This window comes from Sceloporus undulatus, chromosome 4, assembly GCF_019175285.1.
Source record: "Sceloporus undulatus isolate JIND9_A2432 ecotype Alabama chromosome 4, SceUnd_v1.1, whole genome shotgun sequence".
NCBI classification, from domain to species: Eukaryota; Metazoa; Chordata; class Lepidosauria; order Squamata; family Phrynosomatidae; genus Sceloporus; species Sceloporus undulatus.
This window is the reverse complement of record NC_056525.1, coordinates 245,644,459-245,664,870: the sequence shown is the minus strand read 5'-3', so window position 1 is coordinate 245,664,870 and position 20,412 is coordinate 245,644,459. Positions and strand designations below refer to the sequence as shown.

The 20,412-nt window shown below is 42.0% G+C and overlaps 1 protein-coding gene across 6 annotated transcripts in view; it reads left to right on the top strand.

Annotated features, from left to right (window-relative positions):
* Window positions 1–20,412, top strand: part of TSNARE1 (t-SNARE domain containing 1) — a 485,050-nt gene that overhangs the window by 433,751 nt on the left and 30,887 nt on the right. Inside the window, exon 13 of one of the 6 annotated variants that reach the window (XM_042464555.1) lies at window positions 2,978–2,994. The exons of the other annotated variants lie outside the window; for them this stretch is intronic. The gene's annotated coding sequence lies outside the window, so the exon portion shown is untranslated. Of the gene's footprint in view, window positions 1–2,977; window positions 2,995–20,412 lie in introns of those variants that run through there. 6 annotated transcript variants of the gene reach the window in all.

The window sequence follows — 20,412 nt, the reverse complement described above, 5'->3', positions numbered from 1 at the left end:
AATAATTTTGCTCTGGCTTCCATCTCCTTTCTCAAGTCCTATCCCTCTTTTTATTTTTTTATGTATGCCTTTCATTGTCACAGGAACCAAATGGCAGTTGAATTGTGCAGCCTTTGACCTCTTCACATAGGAGTAAATAATGAGTGCTTCCTTCTAACAGTTAGGATTTGCTTCTGATTAAACATACATGCTACAAGTGTGCATAATCCATAACAACTGTTGACTTCTGTGTCAGTTTTAGTTGTTGGCAAATCTGCTCTGGGTTTTAGTCTAAATTGTAAAGGAGCTAGCTATCCAAAGTTCTGGATCTTTTCCCTAGAACAGGCTCATAGGTGGTATCCAGACCGGCCTAGATACATGCTAGGGTTGCCTCGGAGCATCCTTTTCAGACACCTCGCAACCCTAGCACATAACCACGGCATTGTAATGGCGGTGCTCTGTCTACATGGGCGCTGCCATTATGATGTCATGGCCGCGCCACCTCCAAACGGAGTAGCGCGGGTGTGCGTGTGCTGCTGCAGGGCGCTTGTGGCGCCCTTTCAGCGGCGCCAGAAGGAGCTCAGAAACGGAGCTCCTTCCACTGCTTGTATCGCTGGCGCAGCCTTTACATGGCTGTGCCAGCGATACAAAAGAGTAAGGGGCCACTGTCAGGGTGTCCTTGGGGCATGAAGCACCAAGGACACCCCTTTCCAGGCCGTGGGGGTTTTTTGCCACTTCCCTGAGGCTTGGAAAAGTGGCAGATTGGGGCCTCTGGGGCTGCCGCTGTGGCAGCTCAGGCCCCGATCCGTCGGGGAAAGGGGTGGGTGCAGGCCACTCCAAAGGGGCGGTATGTATCCCACCATAGAATCATAGAGTTGGAAGATACCCCAAGGGCATCCAGTTCAACCCCTGAGTTTGCAGAAAGACACCATGAAAGTCTTCCTGACAGAGGAGTTACTGTGTCTATCCAGATTCAATTTAAAAACCTCCAAAGAAGGAGACTTCATCACACTCCAAGGCAGCATCTTCCACTGTCCGACAACTCTTACAATCAGGAAGTTCCTCCTAATGTTTAGGTGAAATATCTTTTCCTGTAGCTTGAATCAATCCTAACTCCATCCTAATATGACATTCCTTTAAATAGTTAAACATGGCTGTCATGTTACCCTTTAACCTTCTCTTCTCCAGGCTAAACATACTCAGCTCCCTAAGTTGCTTCTCGTAGGACTTGGTGGTTTCCAGACCTTTCACCATTTTGGTTGTCCTCTTTTGGACATGTTCCAGAATCATATTGACTTTAAGCTGTTGCATCACACTGTTGGCTCATGTTTAATGTGGAGTCAAAGGCTTTCATGACCCTTCATTTCAAAGTTTTTTTGTGGGATTTTAGGCTATGTGGCCATGTTCTAGAAGAGTTTATTCCTGATATTTCACCAGCATCTGCGGTTGGCATCTTCATGTTTAGTTTGTGGTTTAATGCCTTGGAATAGTTCATTTAAAATGGAGGCTAAAACTCATAATGGATCCATCACACCATGGACTTGGAAGCCATCAGTTTCCATTGCATGTAATGACATTTACACATTTCCATTCATTGCTATTCTTCTCTCCCACTTCCTCTTATTCCTGATGGTAATGTTTCCTTGTGTATTTCTGTTTTCTCTTTGCTATTTCTCCCACTGTGAGAATTTAATTTTTTCTTGTCCTTGGAGCAAGGATCCTTATATTTAAAGATGGATAAGAATTTTCAGATCATTTTTTAAAGAATGTACCCAAATCTACCTGTTTCTCCATATTTCATAAAGAAAGATAGGTGTTTTTTTAAAGGAAAATTAAACATGCAATAAATTGAAAGTAACATATTTGTTGATCCAGGCTTTGAGCTTGATTACTCAGTTCTTTAAAATCCTATTATCTCTGGATATATTTATTATTTGATTTCTCTCTCTCTTTCTCTCTTTGAGAGGGGTCTAACCTTTAACACTTCCAGCACTGCAGAGTGAGACACAGAAAATAAACTTTTATATACACCATGGTTACATTTCCTGGGTAATTTTGCCCCCCTTATTATTATTATTATTATTATTATTATTATTATTATTATTATTGCTTAAACTGCATTGCAAAATACTCTACTGAGATTTTACAGCAATGCTAGATATGTGGGGCCTGAAGGGAAATTTCATTGTATGTGTGGGAGGAAAATATTTTTATTTTCTTTGGACAATGGCTTTGTTTTGTTTCCACCTAGCTGCAGAACTGGTGTCCAAAAAGTAAGTTTTAAGAGCCCTGCCTCTTCTTTCAGATGTTTTACTGTTACTTCTGCAAAATGTTGATGAGGCACCCTTATGTAAGACAGAGTCAACTGAAACTAGGCTTGGAAAATCGCTTCCCCTGAACCTCCTTTTTAAAGAGGATTGGGGAAATGATGGCACCGAATGAGCTCTGGGAGACTTCAAAGGAACCCAAGAGAGGAGGAGGGCAGCGGCATTTGCATTCTTAATATGACAGATCAGAAAGGATTTGGGAGCAATGAAAAAAAAATCCTCCAGAACTGCTTTTCAGCAGCTTGGGACTTATGGCCCTCAAAACTCTGGGGGAAACTCAAGAAGACCTATGGGGATATGTGCATTCAGGGAGGGCAGAAGCCTCATATCATCTTTTCTGGCTGCCAGTGGAAGCTGGTGGTCTCCATGTCAATTGAGTGGCATTAGGGCAGCTGTCCACAGTGCTGAATTGTACCATCCAAATAGGTTTATGCAGTAGTTCTCAAATTATGGAGTGAGACCCTCAGGAGTGGCTCAAGAGTTGCTCACACCAAGCATTTCTCAAGGTATGAGGGGTTACCAGACCTGGAGTACAAGGGGGTATGAGACTTTCCCCAGGGGTACATGATTATCCCCGGGAGTATGATGGGGATATGAAACCTGATCTTTCCTCTTCCTTCTCCTCCTCCTCTTTTTCCTCTTCTGCTTCCCTAACGTTTTCTGTCCTTAAGGAGAAGAGAAAGACGAGGTGTGTGCTTTTTTGACTCTCTCTTCCTCCTTTTGTGTTCATTCAAACACAGTCTCTCACACAAATAGTGTCTGCCACACTCACACAGAAAGCCACACTCTTCATCTTGTTTTTACATACTTGCATATGCACTTGTGTATGCTTGCATCTACACAAGAGAATGAATTGTGTGGCTGTGGGAGAGAGAGAATAAATATATGTGTGTGAAAAATAGAAAGAATGAACCTGCAGCTATATGTGAGCATTGGTGTGTGGTAGTAGGGCTGTGTGAGAGACAGTATGTGTAAATGTTACACACATCTTGAGTTATGTATTACATTTGTTTAAATGAAACTGTTCTCATTTGAATGATATTATTTCCTTATGATATGTTAAAATATGAATATATATGAATTTGCCAATGAATATATGCACACTAAACAAAATATTTTTATTCATATACTACATTGAGTGGGGGATAGGGGTGAATCCACAGGTAAATGTAAAGGGGGTCACAATAGTTAAACAAAAACATTTTGGAACTTTTGGAGACCGCTTGAAGACTTCTGCCAATATGCACCCAGAGATGACTTTTCTTTTCCCAGCTTCCACTTTTCATCTGATTTATATTTTGGTGGCCAAACTTACAATTCTGTACTTTTAAAAAATGATTTCAGGCTAGTTCGCTGTACCCCTTTCACCTCTGTTTTGCTGTTCATGCAATTTCAGTAAGGGATTTGAGAGGCAGAAGCTGTTTACCTTGTCAGTTGTAGGCAGACAGACACAAATGACTACAAGAGGCTTGGCTAAGGTAGAAACCCATTATTACTTAGTTCAATCTATATTTCATTGTTTACTGCAAACAAGCTGCTACAACAAAACACTGAAAACTTGTATTTCTCCATGCTGTCAAAAGATGTATTCTAGTATACCTGAGTAGAGTGGTTGATGAGAGGATGTGAGGTGGTCTCATTCATACAATTGCCATAAGTCGAAGTCAATATGATGCCAGTTAACAACAACAGTAATTTAATTCTCATGGCTTCTGAGAGAGGCTGCCTCCATAAATATATCTGAACCCCCAGTTATTGCTTTTCCTTTGTCCTAAGTCCTTGGGCAAAGAGGAGAGGGCTAGCCAATGGGAGCTCCCTAGTCCTATCCTTCCACTCCCCAGTGCTTTCTTCTCCACATTTACCAGGAGGAAGCTAAGAATACGAGTAACCCAAGGTAAAACCACTTTTCTTTCCCTTCCCTCTGGAGAGGAAAGTTATTTCTGTGTGTGCCATATTTCCATGTGTGCCAAGTAACCAAAAGCACCCTGAGGCTTAACAGAGGGTTCAAGAAAGTCTTGTTCTAAGTAAGAAAGATGACATCAGGTTTCCAGGTCTCATGTCTTAGAGCATCCTTCTCCAGGCATAGTTTAAAAAGTAGCACAGCTACAGAAACAGATTACTTTCCAAAGACACCTTTGGACTGACAACCAAAATCCCTGGTGCCCCCTAACTAAAAATTGTCTTTTGCCACTTACAGAACATCCCTGTTCTCACTATGCAAAGGGGTCTTGTAGCACCTTTGAGACTAATTGAAAGAAAAAAGCTGGTAGCACAAGCTTTCATAGACTTAAGTGTACTTCCTCAGATGCATAGAGTGAAGTGCCTAGGAACAGACCTTTATGAGCCCACTATGTGTGTGAATAGCAATAGAAGTGCAAAACTTGTGGGCATGGTGATGAGATGACAAGTTCAGTTTCAACAACACCCATATGAATGGTGTTGGGAGTTATTGGAACATAATGTGATGCCAGTTGGGAACCCAAAAGGAGATGTGATGAAATGGCCAGGATTGCCCTAAGAGACTGTGATGTTAACTAGTGTTATAATATGTGTAGTGTGCCAGGAAACCATTGTCTCTGTTCAACCTATTGTCAATGGACTGGAGTTTATGGCTATATTCCAATTCTGCTGTTTTGCTTCCTAGTCTTCTTTTCTAGTGTTTTTGTTCCACTGTTCTGAGATTCACCATTCGTATGTTTTCTAGTGTACTCACCTTGTCTTTAGGCTGCCTTTGTCCATCGTCAAAACTGAACTTGTCACCTCATCCCCATAAGTTTTGCATTTCTATTGCTATCCACACACACAACCTCCTTATAAAGGTCGGTTCCTAGGCACTGTACTCCATGCATCTGCAGAAAAGTAGATTTAAGTCTATGAAAGCTTATGCAACCAACATCGTTCTTTCTCTCAGTTACTGTATATACTCAACTATAAGTCAACCTCACGTATATGTCGAGAGTGGGTTTTGGAATCAAAATGATGGATTTTGATGTGATCTGTGGGTAAGTCAAAGGGAATACCTAGGGGGATGTAACAAAGGATCAAAAGAATGAAAGAAAGGAAAACAATGCCAAAGAACTTACAAACATCCAGCAGGCATAACTGTTTCTGCTCACCTTAAAGGCTGAATGGATGAGAGAGTAGAGGGGGTCAGTGCTTCCAGGACAGATTACACTCTTGCCTTTCACCAGGGGATGGTTCCTTTTTAAGAATAAGAGTTAAAATACAGTACTCACATTGATTCATGGATAAGCCTACTCATTTTTTGGAGTAAATTTTTTGATTAAAATTGCTAGACTTGTACATGAATATATGCAGTACAGTCAACCCTCCGTATCCACCATTTCTTTATTCACGGATTCAAGCATCCATCCTTTGAAAATATTCAAAAAATATAGAAAAATATATTCTAAAAAGCAAGCCTTTGTTTTCCCATTTTATACAAGGGACACCATTTTACTAGCCATTATATTTAATGGAACCTGAGCATCATCAGATTTTGGTATCCACAGGAGGTCCTGCAACCAAACCCCAGCAGATACTAAGGGCTCACTGTAGTCTCAGAGGTGCTACAAGATCGCTCTATAGACTGATCTGGACTAACACGGCTATGTCTTTGAATTCTACCACTTCGGTTCTCTGGTTTTCTCATGGATAAGGCAAGAGGAGTGTGAGCATTTGGAAATCAGCCTCTACCAGCCTTCCTCATGCAGATTGTCAGTATCCCAAGGAGAGCTTGAGAGAACAGACCAGCAGCTCCCCTGACTTCCAAAGGTCCAGGATGTTTTAACATCTCTATACTCACAGAAGCTTGACTGGCAAAGGATATCTCCTCTGATCTTACGTAACCCTTTGCCATGCTAAACGATAAATCAATCCCTTGTTAGCTGGATGTAGCTTGGTTCAAAGCCACTAGATAAGGTATGAGTGCATTGTCACTTACACCCCTTAAAAAAAAAACCCTCTCTTGTCATCCTGTCCATTATGATCCACATGAAGATAAAAGTCTAGAAGCTCAGGACGTTTTGCTGCCGAATTCCCTGCGCTCCTCTCTGCGTCGGCAGAAAACCTCTGGTATCTGGGAGAGCTGCTGTTCCATGCTGAGCGAGGGCCGCGGTGTTATTAAATGGATTTTGTTTTTAATTGTGTTGGGGGATTTTACCGTCTGGCAAGAAGAGGCCCCGGAAATGGGCTTTTCAGCCAGCCTCATTTAAATACATTCATGAATGCACAAAAACACTGCCAGCCACTCTCGCCTTGCCCAGTAGCATGTGTTGGCTGAAACATCTCGGATTTACAGTAATCCCCTTTCCTCTCCAATAACCCCCTTAGTATCTCCAACAGGCCCTTGCCCACCTCTCACTCCACCTTTGCTCGGCGTCTGATTAGTCTGTTATTTTCTGCAACTCATTCAAGGAACTTTCCAGCCTTGGGCCCACGGGGAGAAAGCCCAAGTCTTCTAGACTAATTTAAAACCAGAATTTTAGTTTAAAAAGAGCAGGCAGACCTGGAGCTGGTTGGAAAGCAAACATGTTTATTTTTTAGCTGCAGAGGAATTAATCCAAATTATTGGGACCCTGATTCCAAAGTGAGCAAAGTTTTTATAACACTTTGAACAAAGAAAACTACAGTTCACATTTCATTGGTTACATTTGAATTAAACATTACATTCGCATCTCTATCCCTTGTGGGGTTCCCCTCAATCAAACTGTTATCTATATATATAGTTTCAATGTCCCCAAACTGTCTATGCAATACTTCCTTTTATTTGGGTTAGAATCTTAAGTTAGGAGCTGTTTCCAGATTGTTTCCATTCCAAAACAGAGGATTTGACATGACCTACAATAACAACCTTTGCTCTTAGAACATTTCAGTTCTATAATTTTTAACTTCTGAGCATAGTAAAATTCTCCATTCTAACCAATCTACTTCACAAGGAAGAACAGTACGGTTACATTTAAATAGTGTCAGAACTTAGGAAAGTTTCTTTTTCTTCTCCTTCAAACAGAATGTTCACAGTGCCATCCTCACTATGTACTTATTTTTTGTATCTGGAATTGCTTGGTGTTGCTTGCTGAAAATAAGTCATGATGGAGCTCAGTGCTTACAAACATTTGCCTGGGCTTCTCTAGAAAGTGCATTTATTAAATTACATTTTAAAACTATGCCCATATAATGTACCCTCCAACATTTCACAGATTAACACAGGTGGACACATGCTGCCAAATAACATCAGATTATGGCCAACTTCACACAAGTTATTACTGAATAAGAACACAAAAGCTAGGAGAAGACGCAGCAGTTTGCTTTTGCCTGATCCTACTGGGAAGGGCAAGATTCTGCATCCTCTTCTGCCTGCTATTGAATCAATGGAGTGCAAGTTAATTTTGCACTTTGAACAAGTTTGCAGCAACCGAAGTAAGGTGCAGGCAAAGGGGGGCAGTAGAGAAAGAAACTGGGATATTTTTTTAAAACACCTGAGAAAGTGGGGTGACAAAGAATTTAATTGGGACTGTCCCATTCAATAAGGACAGATTTTGGGGTGGAAAATATAGACATGTTCAAAGATGTTTATGGTTCTGTATTTGTGGCATGGGAGATGTAGTAGCAGGGGTGTAACTATGGGAGGGCAAAATGAAGCATTTCCTTCTAATAAGAATTGTGCCCCTCCAGCAAGTTTTCCAAAGACCTAAATTACTAAAGATACCAAATCCTGCCTGATCTTGGAAGCTAAGCAGGACCATCCCTGGTTAGCACTTGGATGGGAGATCACCAATGAATACCCAGTGAGACTATACTTCAGAGGAAGGCGCTGGCAAAGCCACCTCTCAGTATTCCATGCCTAGGAAAGCCCTATGAAATTTATGGGGTTGCCACAAGTCCTCATGCAACCTGAAGGCACATAGATACACACACATGGGTTTTCCTGTAATCTAAAATAATATTTCCTAGGTTTGCGTCTTGTCATGAGCAATGAGGTTTTCTATTTTGTTATCTCTCCAAGAGTATTTCTTGAAGGGTAGGCTGGAAGAAAGAACATAAGAACAAATCATTGTGGGCATTCTTGTCATCTGGCATAAGTGTCTATGGGTTTTTTTCCTAAACTAAAAAAAAAAAAAAAAAACAGTATGGAGGAGATGGGGAAGAAACCTTATTTCTTTTGTACTTATGCCAAGGGATAGCAACTTCAAACACCTGTAAAGGTCCCACAACCGCATCACTACACCTTTAATAAAAGGTGTTCAAAACAGAGCTGGAAAAAGTATCCTTCCCTCCCAACATTAAGTGGAAGATGGTTATTACATCACTAAGAAATGCCTGTATAATTCTAGCATACCTTTTTCACAGGTTGGGAATGAACCCCATAGCTAGCCTGACTTCAGCCATTCTGCATAGCTCCATCTCATCCCGGGCAGTCACATTCCAGTAACCATTAAGGATTAAAATCTCGGGACTTGCAAAGCGAATCTCGCTTTGCCATCTTTCTTTCAGCCTCCCTCATCATTCTGTGACACTAATGCCAGCGAAAGAGAGATTAGAAGAGCGACTATTGAGCTAAGTGGAGACTGCAGCTGGGAGATAAGTGATCTGGCCTATCTCTCTGGAGCTGGGTTGTTCAACTTCACTCTCTCGGAACTGTTCTGACTTGGAAATCATAACCTGAATGTACAATGTAAAATGATGATGATGATGATGATGATGATGATGATGGGGACTTGCAGCTATTCCTTCTCTTCCTCCTCAGTTCTGCCAGTGAAATGCATGGATCATTTAATGGGCCCAGTGAAACTTCTCTGGTGGGAGTCATGCTTAGCCAGAACATGAAAACTCATTCGAAGAATGATGTCTTATTCATTGGCAAAAAATTTAGCAGGATGAAGTTGATGTGACCAAAGCCTGGGTACACCTGGCTGCTTTGACTTCTCTGGAGTTCATGGTTGCATCTTCTCTTTAGCAAAATGCAGAGCTCAGGAAAGCTGCCTTTTTTGAACTACAACTCTGGCTGCATCCTCACTGCAGAAATAATCCAGTTTGGCACCATGGCTCCATGCTCGGGAATTCTGGGATCTGTAGTTTCATGACACATTTAGCCACCTCTGTCAGAGACCATTGGTGTCACAACAAATACAATTCACAGAATCCCATAGCACTGAGCCATGGCAGTTAAACAATGTCAGCATGGATTATTTTTGCAGTGCAGATGCAATTTCTCAGAATTTTTTGTCAGCATGGTCACTATCCAGGTAGAGACCCACCGAGGATGAGCAAAACACATAGAGTCTGTCCAGAAGTGTTCTGGAATGGACAGTATTGAGTTAGATGGACAAATCATCTGACATCCTACAAGCAGCTGCCTGTGTTCTTAGCAAAGCTTGGATCCTTCATAATCTCTGACATTTCACAGAGGAAAAATGTGTCTAAGCAAAACCAGGCTGCATCTGCACAAATTATGCAGTTTGATACCACTTCAACTGCCATGACTCAATGCTATGGTATAATGGGATTTGTAGTTTTGTGAGCTATTGAGCTTTTGCTGTCAGAGAGTTCTGGTGCCACAACAAACTATGAGTCCTAGGATTCCATTGGATGCAGCTATGGGAGTTAAAGCAGTGTCCAACTGCATGACTTCTGCCATGGAGGTGCAACGTCAAACTGCAAACGTTATGGCAAGAGTTATTGATAAGAAAGAACATGGCCCCAGGTTTGCAGGCCCTGAGCAGGGCTGTTGACAATACGGTGTCTTAAAAATCTTTGATTTCTAGAGTAACTATAAGCCAAATCTGACTTGATGGCAATGAACAACAGCAAGATACTGAGAATTCTCTCCCAAAAATCTCTAGTTCAGAGACCCCTTCCTCCATGTTCCAACTTCCAATGTGCCTTGTGTTTTTTTAGATTGTAAACCTGAGGGCAAGGAACTGTCAAATTACCAATCTGCAAATTGCTCTGAGAGCCTTTGTAGCTGAAGAGTGAGGTATTAGTACTCTAAATAAATACATAATTCTAAGTACCTCACCAAACTACAAGTCCCAGAATTAGGCCATCTTTCTATTGCAGAAATAGCCCAGTTTGAGACTGCTTTAATTTCTGTGCAATTCTGGGAATTGTAGTTTTGTGAGCCATTTAGCTTTCACTGTCAGCTCTGGTGCCACAACAAACTATGATTCCCAGAATTCCATAGAATTGACCCATGGCAGTTAAAGTGGTACCCACCTGGATTATTTCTGCAGTGTGGATGTAGCCTTAGATGGAGGTGTGGCAGCAAAAGTGGGATCAAACTACTATCATGTTTCATTGTGGATAATATACATAGGATCATAGAACCCCAGGAGTAACAAAATACAAGGCTTTTCAGATGCTGTGTCTTTTTATGTGTGGGCGTCATACCCTCCAGCACTTCACAAATGAATATCAGAACACATGTGGACAAACAATATCAATGTGTGATCAAGACTGCAAAAGTGATTGATGGAGCAGCTGCAGCAGTTTGCTTTTGCCGAATTGCATGCAAACTACTTTTCCAGTCTGGACTCTGTTTACAGTAATGGAAGTAAGCTGAGGACAAAAGGGACAGTGAGGGAGGAGGGGAGAAAAACTAGTACATTTTAAAAGCACCTGAAAAAATGGGATGACAAGGAATTAATTGGGAATGTCCCTGCCAAAATGGGCCAGTTGGAGAGTATGCTGTGTGTTTGTGTGTTTGTTACCTTGCTTTGAGCAGAGATAAGTGCTTCATATAAACACTGAATACCAGATAATTTTGCAGATACTTCCCAAAGTGTGGTTGGTTTTGGATAGAGCATCTGACCCGTGACTGAACAATTCCCCCCAGTACTTCTTTTATCGCATTTCCCCATTTAGTCTGTAAAGGAACGTGACCTTAACTTTCTGAGAGGCAGGAGAAAAGTGTCCCTGCAGGGTACCGTTTGCAGCCAAAATAATTTTTCATTTTCTACTCACTCAGGTTTAATGTCCCATGATTTTTTTTTCCTCCTTAAGGATTATGGACTTAAGGATGTATGTCTTGAACAAGCGTTCTCTCACTTTGAAAACGAGCGATAATTTCAGGGTTTTGCTTAGTTAGCACCAATAGAGGAGGGCTGGTGCTTAGATGGGGAAAAATCGATCATCCCATTATGGTCCCACGTTTAAAACAGGACACATATGGATATTACAATTACAGTGATGGATTCATTGGTACAGGAGAAGACAAGGGATGACAGAGGTTGAATATCACACCAGATATTACGTAAATAAATTCCTTTTATAAAAAGGAAGGGTCATATGATTGTTGGGCTTGGACTCTGAGAGACCAGGGTCCAAGTCTCTGATCAGTCATGGAAACACATTGGGTGAACTTGAGCATGTCACACTCTCTGAGTCTCAGAGGAAGGCAAACTTCCTTCCCTCAACAAATCTTGCAAAGAAAATCCCATGACCATAAGTCAGAAATGACTTGAAGGCACATAACATATAACAGTCACAGCTGAAAGACACACTCCTCTTTAACATATCCAGAGGAGGGTGACCAAAATCATGAAAGGTCTGGAGGCCATGGCCTATGAGGAATGACCTAGGGAGCTGGGGATGTTTATCCTGAAGAAAAGGCTAAAGGGTGACATGATAGCCATGTTTAAAAATTTGAAGGGATGTCATACTGAGGATGGAGTAAGTTTGTTTTCTGCTGCTTCAGAGACTAGTGCATGTAGCAATCAATTCAGACTGCAGAAAAAGAGAATCCAGCATTAGGAAGAACCTCCTGATGGTAAGAGCTGATTAAGAGTGAAGTGCGCTGCCTTGGAGAGTGGTGGAGTCTCCTTCTTTGTAGGTTTTTCAGCAGAGGCTGGATGGCCATCTGTCGGGAGAGCTTTGATGGTGTCTTCCTGCATGGCAGAAGGGGGTTGGACTGGATGACCCTTGGGGTTTCTATCTGCTCTATGATTTTTATGAATCATATCAACAGCTACTCCTACTGCTACTACTACTACCACCTCTACTAAAGTCAAAATGGCTATTATTGTCAGTAAATGGGATGGAGAGACACCTTTTCTCGTTTTCTTAGTCCAGGTTGCATATTCCAAGGACAAGTTGTATCTCTGATGCCCAGTAACTCTGTAGGTCACTATCCATTAATTTTAGTCCATAAAATATAGTGATTCTTCCTCTCAATAATCCATGTATTTCCTTTCTTAGTTAACACTCTGAAGTACAGTAATTGAGATGCTGAATGTATTTACAGCAGATTCTGGAAAAGGTTACCTTTGGAGGCATGAATGATACTTTGTTCATGGATGGGAATAGTGCAGATTCTCTTGGTGATGTTGAACTGCAACTCCCAGAATTACTCACCACTGACTGTGATGTTTATTGCTTCTGGGAGATGTAGTTCCACAACATCTGAAGGAACCCACACTATTCTCAACCCTTTTTCAGTCCCAACTAGGGTAGACCCATTGATTCAATAAAACTGAACTATGTGTTGACTTACTTTTCATCCAATGGGTATACTAAAGTTGGGATGAACAAATGGGATTCAAAGATAAAACTATAACATCCAGAATCCCCTAGCCCACAGGGGCAGAGGCCAAGGCAGATTGTTGGTTTTCTGGGAATTAGATTTGAATAAGTGACCTTTGGTTCCCAGACAAGAGCTTTATCCACCTTCTTGGATTATTACAACCTGCAAAACCTCCTGATGCTTGCGGGTTTCTGATTTCTGTGGGAACCAGCAATCTTGTTAAAATGAAAAATGCGCGCACCCTCTTGCCATTCTTATGTCCCTGGAAATGAACGCCTGATAGTGTAGGTTGAAATGCTGGGAGATTAGGAAAATGTGCATTGTCAGCAAAGGAAAGAGAAATTGGAGGGAGGCAGGAATTGCTGTTTGTGAAGGCTTAGGAGGCTGACAAAGACCCATGCCCTCCCTTGCTCATGAGATAACTGATGATCTGATGCCATAGCCTAGATGGCGATAAACTGAATCACAATGGAAATAAATCCAGAGGGATTAGGAAAAAAAAAATGAAAGGCTGTGCAATTCCATTTCTAGCATCGTTTAGAAAATCGCTGCCAGGTTAGAGGGGCCAGGAGGGGATATATACAAGGAGCCTTGGACAGACAAGCCATGGATCAGGCGTAACCACATAGGTAGGCCATGGCCCATTTTGTAGCTATTTTCCCCCTTTCTCTGTCCGGCTTCTAATTCTGAGGTTTGCTTACTGCAGGGCTTTGGCCAAATCGCTGTAGATTCTCGCAGTGAAAATAATTGGCTCTGTAAAGAGGCCAAGAGGAAAGGATTGGCTTCATCTGAAATGTTTGCCTCTTGGAAAAGCTGCCAGCTAAGCTGTGACTTTCCTGCTGGGTGAAGCATTTGTGTTGTCTAAGCAAAGCAGAGTGGGTTCAATCCACAATTGTGAGGAAACAGTGGGAGTGAATTAACACTCACTCTCAAATCTCCCCTTCAGTCTTCTGGAGCATCTGTTGATGGATTGAATCTGCAGCAAGGCTGAGATGAAGGATTACCCATTTTGTGCTCCCTCTCCCCAGTCCACAAGCCCATGCAGAGGTAGGCACAGGCAGATCTGTCTGCTTCGCTTCCCCCTCCCCTTTGAATTTTGTGAATTTTGACAAATTCTGATTTAAAAACAACAAACTGAACCAATTCTCAACCATCCCAATGTACAAGTGGGAAATTCAGGAGAGCATCAATTTTTCAGGTAGTTAGTAGAGATGCATTTCTTTGTTGAAAGCCTGAGTGATAGAATAATTTTAGCGTTGGACTAGGACTGTCGGAGACCAGGATCTGAATCTGCACTATGGAAACCCACACGGTGACTCTCTGAACCTCAGAGGAAGGCAATGGCAAGCCTCCTCTGAGTAAATCTCACCAAAGAGAGGTAGTGTGTTTTGAGTGTTGAACTAGGGCCCTGGGAGCCTAGGGGTGCATCTACACTGTTGGAATAATGCAGTTTTACTTTAATGACCATGGCTCCAGCCTACAGACTCTTAGGATGTGTACTTTTATACAGAACAGTTGGGCAGAGAAGGATAATGATCTTGTAAAACTACACATCCCAGTATTCCATAGGATGGAGCTAGGGCACTTAACATAGAGTCAAACTGCATTATTTCTACAGTGTGGATGCAGCCTGGTTCAAATCCTTACTTAGCCATGGAAGAAATGGGAACTGGACAAACAAAGATTAACATGATGACAATGACAATGATGACAGCAGTATGAGAATTAAGAGCTACACTTTTTCTCTTTCAGCACTGGGCCTCTAGAGGCTTGGAGCAATTGCACCCAAGATCACCCAGTGGATTTCTATGGCTTAGCAGGGATTCAAACCCTGGTCTCCCTGTGTCCTAGTCTAACATTCAAACCACTACACTATGTTGGTTTTTATGAGGATAGCAATTTTGAATTTTGCTCAGCTCTACTGATGATGTCAAGGATCCAGCTTTGGGCCTTTTACATGACAAAGGACTTTGGTATAGAACTGCAGCATGAATTTCAGTGTCTCCTCTATCCTTACTTCTAATCTGCATACCAAGGGCCAAATTATCAATGGCTGAATTGATATAATTGCTTCTAGCTTTTGAAGGCCCAATGTTGAAGGTGAGAAGGTGTAGCTTGCTTCCTCTTCTTCCCTAGAATGCTGTTATCATCAATGTTATTTTTGTGGGCAAGAACCTCTTGATCTCTTCTGCATGGATATCTCCCCTTGCAGAGATGGTTTTGGTCCAATACAGAGAAGGCAATAATTTTCATCTTAAGTCACAAAAGCAGAATTCTCTAACCTTGTGTGTGGAAATACTCATTCACATTTGGATAGAGTCATAAAATACTAGAGATAGAAGAGACCCAGAGAACCATCCAATCTAATCCCATGTTATCATGGAGGAATACACAACAAAGCACCATGACAGCTGGACATCCAGCATATTTTTAAAACCTCCAGTGGAGGAGATCCACCACTCTTTGAGGAGCACATCCCATTGCCATACAGATCTTCAATCAGTAATTTCTTCCTAATGTTTAGGTGGAATCTTCTCCTGTAGCTGAAGCTGTTGGTCCTTGTCCACTCTCTGGAGCTGCAGAAACAAGCCTGCCCATCTTCAGTACAACACCATAATGCATTTTTGTATCTGCCCAGCAGCCTTCCTAGAAATCTTTTTTTTAATATCCCAAATAACTCCAAATGCCCTTAGGATGTATGAGGGGCACGTTGACCATGCTTTTTGCCTCCAGTGTCAATTTAGGTGCAAGAGAAGTCTGTTCAAAAAAGAGGAAGTGGAAATGGGATACTGGGATACTGTTGTGGCTTGTTGTGTTGTATTTATGTACATCTCTGGCATCTTTGTTTGCTACCCTTCAGCTAAAAAAACAGCAGGGAGGCTCACAAGTTAGGAGGCTAAAAAACAATGGAATTCATAATTAATAACTGTACTGTATATTTAGTAATTCAATTAAAATACGCAACATAAAAATGTGGAAGTTGCAGAAGCCACGAGTCAGACAACAATGTAATAAAAACTAGCAAAACAGTAGAAGAATCCAAAGCTTTCATGGCCAGCATCCATAGTTTTTGTGTGGGTATTTCAGGTTATGTGGCTGTGTTCTGGAAGAGTTTATTCACATTTCACCAGCAGCTGTGCCTGACATCTTAGAGAATGCTGGCATGGAAGTGAGTGGGGTTTACATTGTGTGACCCTTGGCTGAGAGAAAGTGATTTACATATAATCTGTGATTATCCTGTTTGTTGAATGGCAAGACCTCAAGGGGTCTCTGTAAGTGTGGTCCATTGTCTGTTGGGAAAACCTCTGGGTGATTTTCATTTGCATGTGATGGGTCTGGATTTGATGTTTTTCAGGACTGGTTGCCCAAACTTTGTTTGCATATACCCACTCACTTCCATGCCACCAACCTTTGTGAATGCAGCCACGGATGCTCACAAAACATCAGGAATAAACTCTTCCAGTACGGGCCACATAACCCAAAAAACCCACAAAAAACAATGGAAGAATCATTTACAAACCTGCTGTGAAAATATGCGCTACGAAGAGTGGCTTAGGGAGCTGAGTATGTTAACCTGGAGATGAGATGGTTAAGAGGTGATATGATAACCCTGTTTAAGTATTTGAAGGGGTGTCTTACTGAGGATGGAAGAACTTTTTTTCTGCTACTCTAGAGAATATGATGCAGAGCAATGGATTCAAACTACAGGACCAACATTCCATCTCAACATAGGAAGAATTTCCTGACAGTAAGAGCTACCTGACAGTGGATGCATTGCCTTGGAGTTTCGTAGACCCCCCTTCTTTGGAATTTTTTAAAGAGTCCGTGGATGGTCATCTATCAGGAGTGCTTTGTCGGGATCTGAGGAATGGGTGGCCTGAGGCACAAGGTGAGCTTCACAGGGCTGAGATCATGGATGATGAAATGGCAAAGAGTCTAAGGAGGAGGAGGACCAGTCCCACAAACAGAATATGTCTGGGCATGGCAAGATAGCATTCCAGGAACCCTATGGACTGTAGGCTGAATCAGGGAACATCCTGAGGCTAAGGGCAAGTTCCATGGAATCCACTGGGCCAGAGGCAAGAGAGCAGACCAAGTTCTAAGCACAGCAAGGCAGAGTTCCAGGAGTCCAATGGGTGAAGGACAGGAAGCAGACCTAGGAGTCAAGTATGGCAAGACTAAAGAAAAAGCAAAATGCAACCAGAGCAGCACAGGCAGCCCAGAAGACCATGTTGTTGTGGAAATGGTGGAGATGCAATGCAGCCCTTAAATGGCTGTAACTCCAGCTGCTCCAGCTGCACTGCATCAGTGGTGACTTGGTGACTTGGCCCTAATCCTTCCAGAACTTTGGCAGCTTCGGCAAGTCCTGCAAAGACTTTGGTGTCAGGGCTCCACACAGTCATAGCTACTCCCCTCTTGCGAAAACTTACATACTTATATGCATACCTATATACGTTGACTGTGTCTTCCTGCATGACAGGGTGTTGGACTGGATGGCCCTTGAGGTTTCTTAGAACTCTAGGATTCCATGGCTTGCAAGCATAAAGTGGATTCACTTGCAAATTTCTCCAACAGGGTGCGTAGCTTCAGGTTTTGTCTGAACATGGCAAAGGTGCTTTACAAAATGCTAACATAGGCCCTTACAGACGGGCACCCAGGACGGGCTCAGTCCGTGCTAGGGTTAGAAAGGGGCGTCTCTTCCAGATGCCCCTAACCCTAGCACGGACTGAGTCCGTACGAAATGGTGGCGGCCGTTCCACACGGCCGCCACCATCTTGACATGCGGACGCGCTGCACCCACAAGTGCACCTCGGAAATGATGCCATAGTGCACGCTTTGGCACTTGCAGTGTCTCTTCCAGGGTGCAGCAAGGAGCACGATTTTCGCGCTCCTTCTTGCAGCGTCCAGGAACCGCACTGTTTGGCTGCTGCAGTTCTCAGACGCTGCAACCGGCAGTGGCGTGAGACTGCCCCTTCTGGGTGGTCTGTACGCGCCATATTAAGGAGACCAAGTTCACCAGTTCAAGGCTTCATATAAAGTTCAGCCTAAAAATCAGACTGGATTTGCCATCCCATTGAAAAACAAAATAAACAATGGTCTTCACTGGGTTCAAAATACTGGAAATACTGAAGCTTCTAGCGCACTGCATAAATAATCCATTTGACACCGCTTTAACTGCCATGGCGCTCCCCCCGTGAGATCCTGTGATTTGTAGTTTTTGTGGCAGCAGAGCTCTCTAGAGAGAAGCTAAATGTCTTCCAAAACACAAAATCCCTAGGATTCCATCGCATTGTGTTATGACAGTTATAGCAGTGTCAACTGCGTTATTTAGGCAGTGCAGATGATATCTGAGTGCCAATGAAAAGGATACCAGAAAACCATGGGCTGGATGATGTGTTGGCTTTGCTGGTGTCAAAGATACCTAAAATCCCACAGCATGGTGCGGCTGTTGGCTGGCATCTCAACAGCACATTCACTAGTGCAGGTCCCATATAGCCATTTATAAACCAATCTGTCTCCTTAATGGTCCAGATGAAGTCTCTGTTCAGCAAGTGCATCCATCTCCTGCATCCTTCTCACTGGGATTAATAGGCCGGGCACTTACTAGCCCATCAAAATGAGTCTACTTCCCAGTGGATTCTGTCTGAGCTACACAGAGGCTAAGAATCTTAATTTTACAGAAGTTCATACCATCTTTCCCTCTCATGAGTCCAGAGGGAAATGAGATAGCATCTCAGTGGTTACGCTTGGGGGACTATATATATATAATATATATATATTATATATATATATGAAATGGTTAATATGCGCATTTTCTGAGACACATCTATTGTAGCTAACATCACAGGAGAGATAAAGAAGAATCTTTACTCTGCTGATGTATATTTTGTCATGAATAGTGTTTTGAAACAACACTATATAGAAGTCAGTAGTACTCCATCAGAGACTATTCTCATAAAATTGTCACCATATGTCACCCTGCAATAATCTTGGTTGTTTCTCGGTGCCACCATCCCAATGAATTTCTAGAATGCAGTGTGCTGGTGGTTAATTTATTTTAGCTCTTAAGCGGAAAGTCCTTTAACACAGTGAGCATTAATAAATTCTTTCTTTGCCTTAGAACCAGTGGTGCCTGGTTCCACAATAAAAGAAATACAGTCACCCACTATGCTGTTTGGCCACACAACGCCTAGAGCACTGCCTCTATTTCAGGAACCACCACCATTCAAGAGAGGATGTTGACAATCTGGAAATTTAACCAGAGAAGGGCTACTAAAATGATCAAAGATATGGAAACCAAGTCTTGTGAGAATGGCTTAGGGATCTGAATATGTTTTATCGTGAGAAGTGTTGAAAGGTGATATGATAGGGATGTCATGTAGAAGATGGAGCAAGCTTCATTTTCCGGAATTAGGATAGAAACCAATCGAGGTCAAATTGTAAGAAAAGAGATCCCTCATATTAGGGAAAAGGTCCTGAGCCACTCAGCAGTGAACTAGACGGTCTCAGAGGTATGGTAGACTTTCCCGCTTTATAAGTCTTTAACAGAGACAGGAGAACCATCTTTTAGGACTTTGTATTGTGCTTAGCAGGGATTTGAATGAAAGGCCTGGGAAGTCACTTCCACCTAATATCACTCTTCACTCCAAATTTATCTGATTTGATTACTCTAAACATGTGCTGTTTAACCCAGTCTTAAGAAGTGATCTAAGGTGTCAGAATAATGTTTGACAGCTTGAACAGTTCTTTAAGGTTCGGCTAAAAACCTGAAGTAAATTCACTCTAGCATTGGCCCAAGAGCTAACTGCCTCCACTGGCTCAGAGGGGGGCTATAATTTCAAGCGTTCCCTTCGCTTGACGTCATATGAGATAAATCAAGAAGGAAGCAGAAAGGTTAGAAACTAATTAATTAATTATTTTCTGTTTTATCCAAGTACTCGAGCTGCACACAGTAAAATCAGTTAAGCTTCTCCTCGAAACCATTAAAACTGTATGGACAATTTAAATAAAGTAAAGGCATATAACAAATGAGAAATTAAAATAAGATTTTAAAGCCTGTTTAAACAGTTTAAGATGATTTAAAACCACATGGATATAAAGTTATGGGTTGAACATATTTAGGACCCAAAGCTTGAGAGGCCATCTCTTTACTTGGCACCAGAATACCCTAGTGTTGGCACAAATTTGAGCATCTAAGAGAAGGGCATGCCATAATTGTGATGCCACAATGAAGGATGACAGACCTCTCAGAGTGGTGGCACAGTTGGTGAGAATTAACTTGGAAAGAAAATGTCAGTGACAAAGTAGTATAGAACCTGGAGTAGTTTTTCAAGAGAAAATAAAGTTAGGAAGAAACAAATATGTTCAATTCAATATTAAAAACCAATGCCCTCCAACTGTTCCAGTTTTTACTGGGTCAGTCCCAACACTCCTTGTCATCCCATGGTTTCAGTTGCTTTAAAATATCCCAGTTTCTTCTCCTCCTCCCACTCTCCTCTCTTTTAGAGTTTATCACACTAGTGAGATTCCGCTGGAAAATGGGAGTTAAACAAGATTTAAAGCAAAGAAAACCTGAAAATGCCCAAG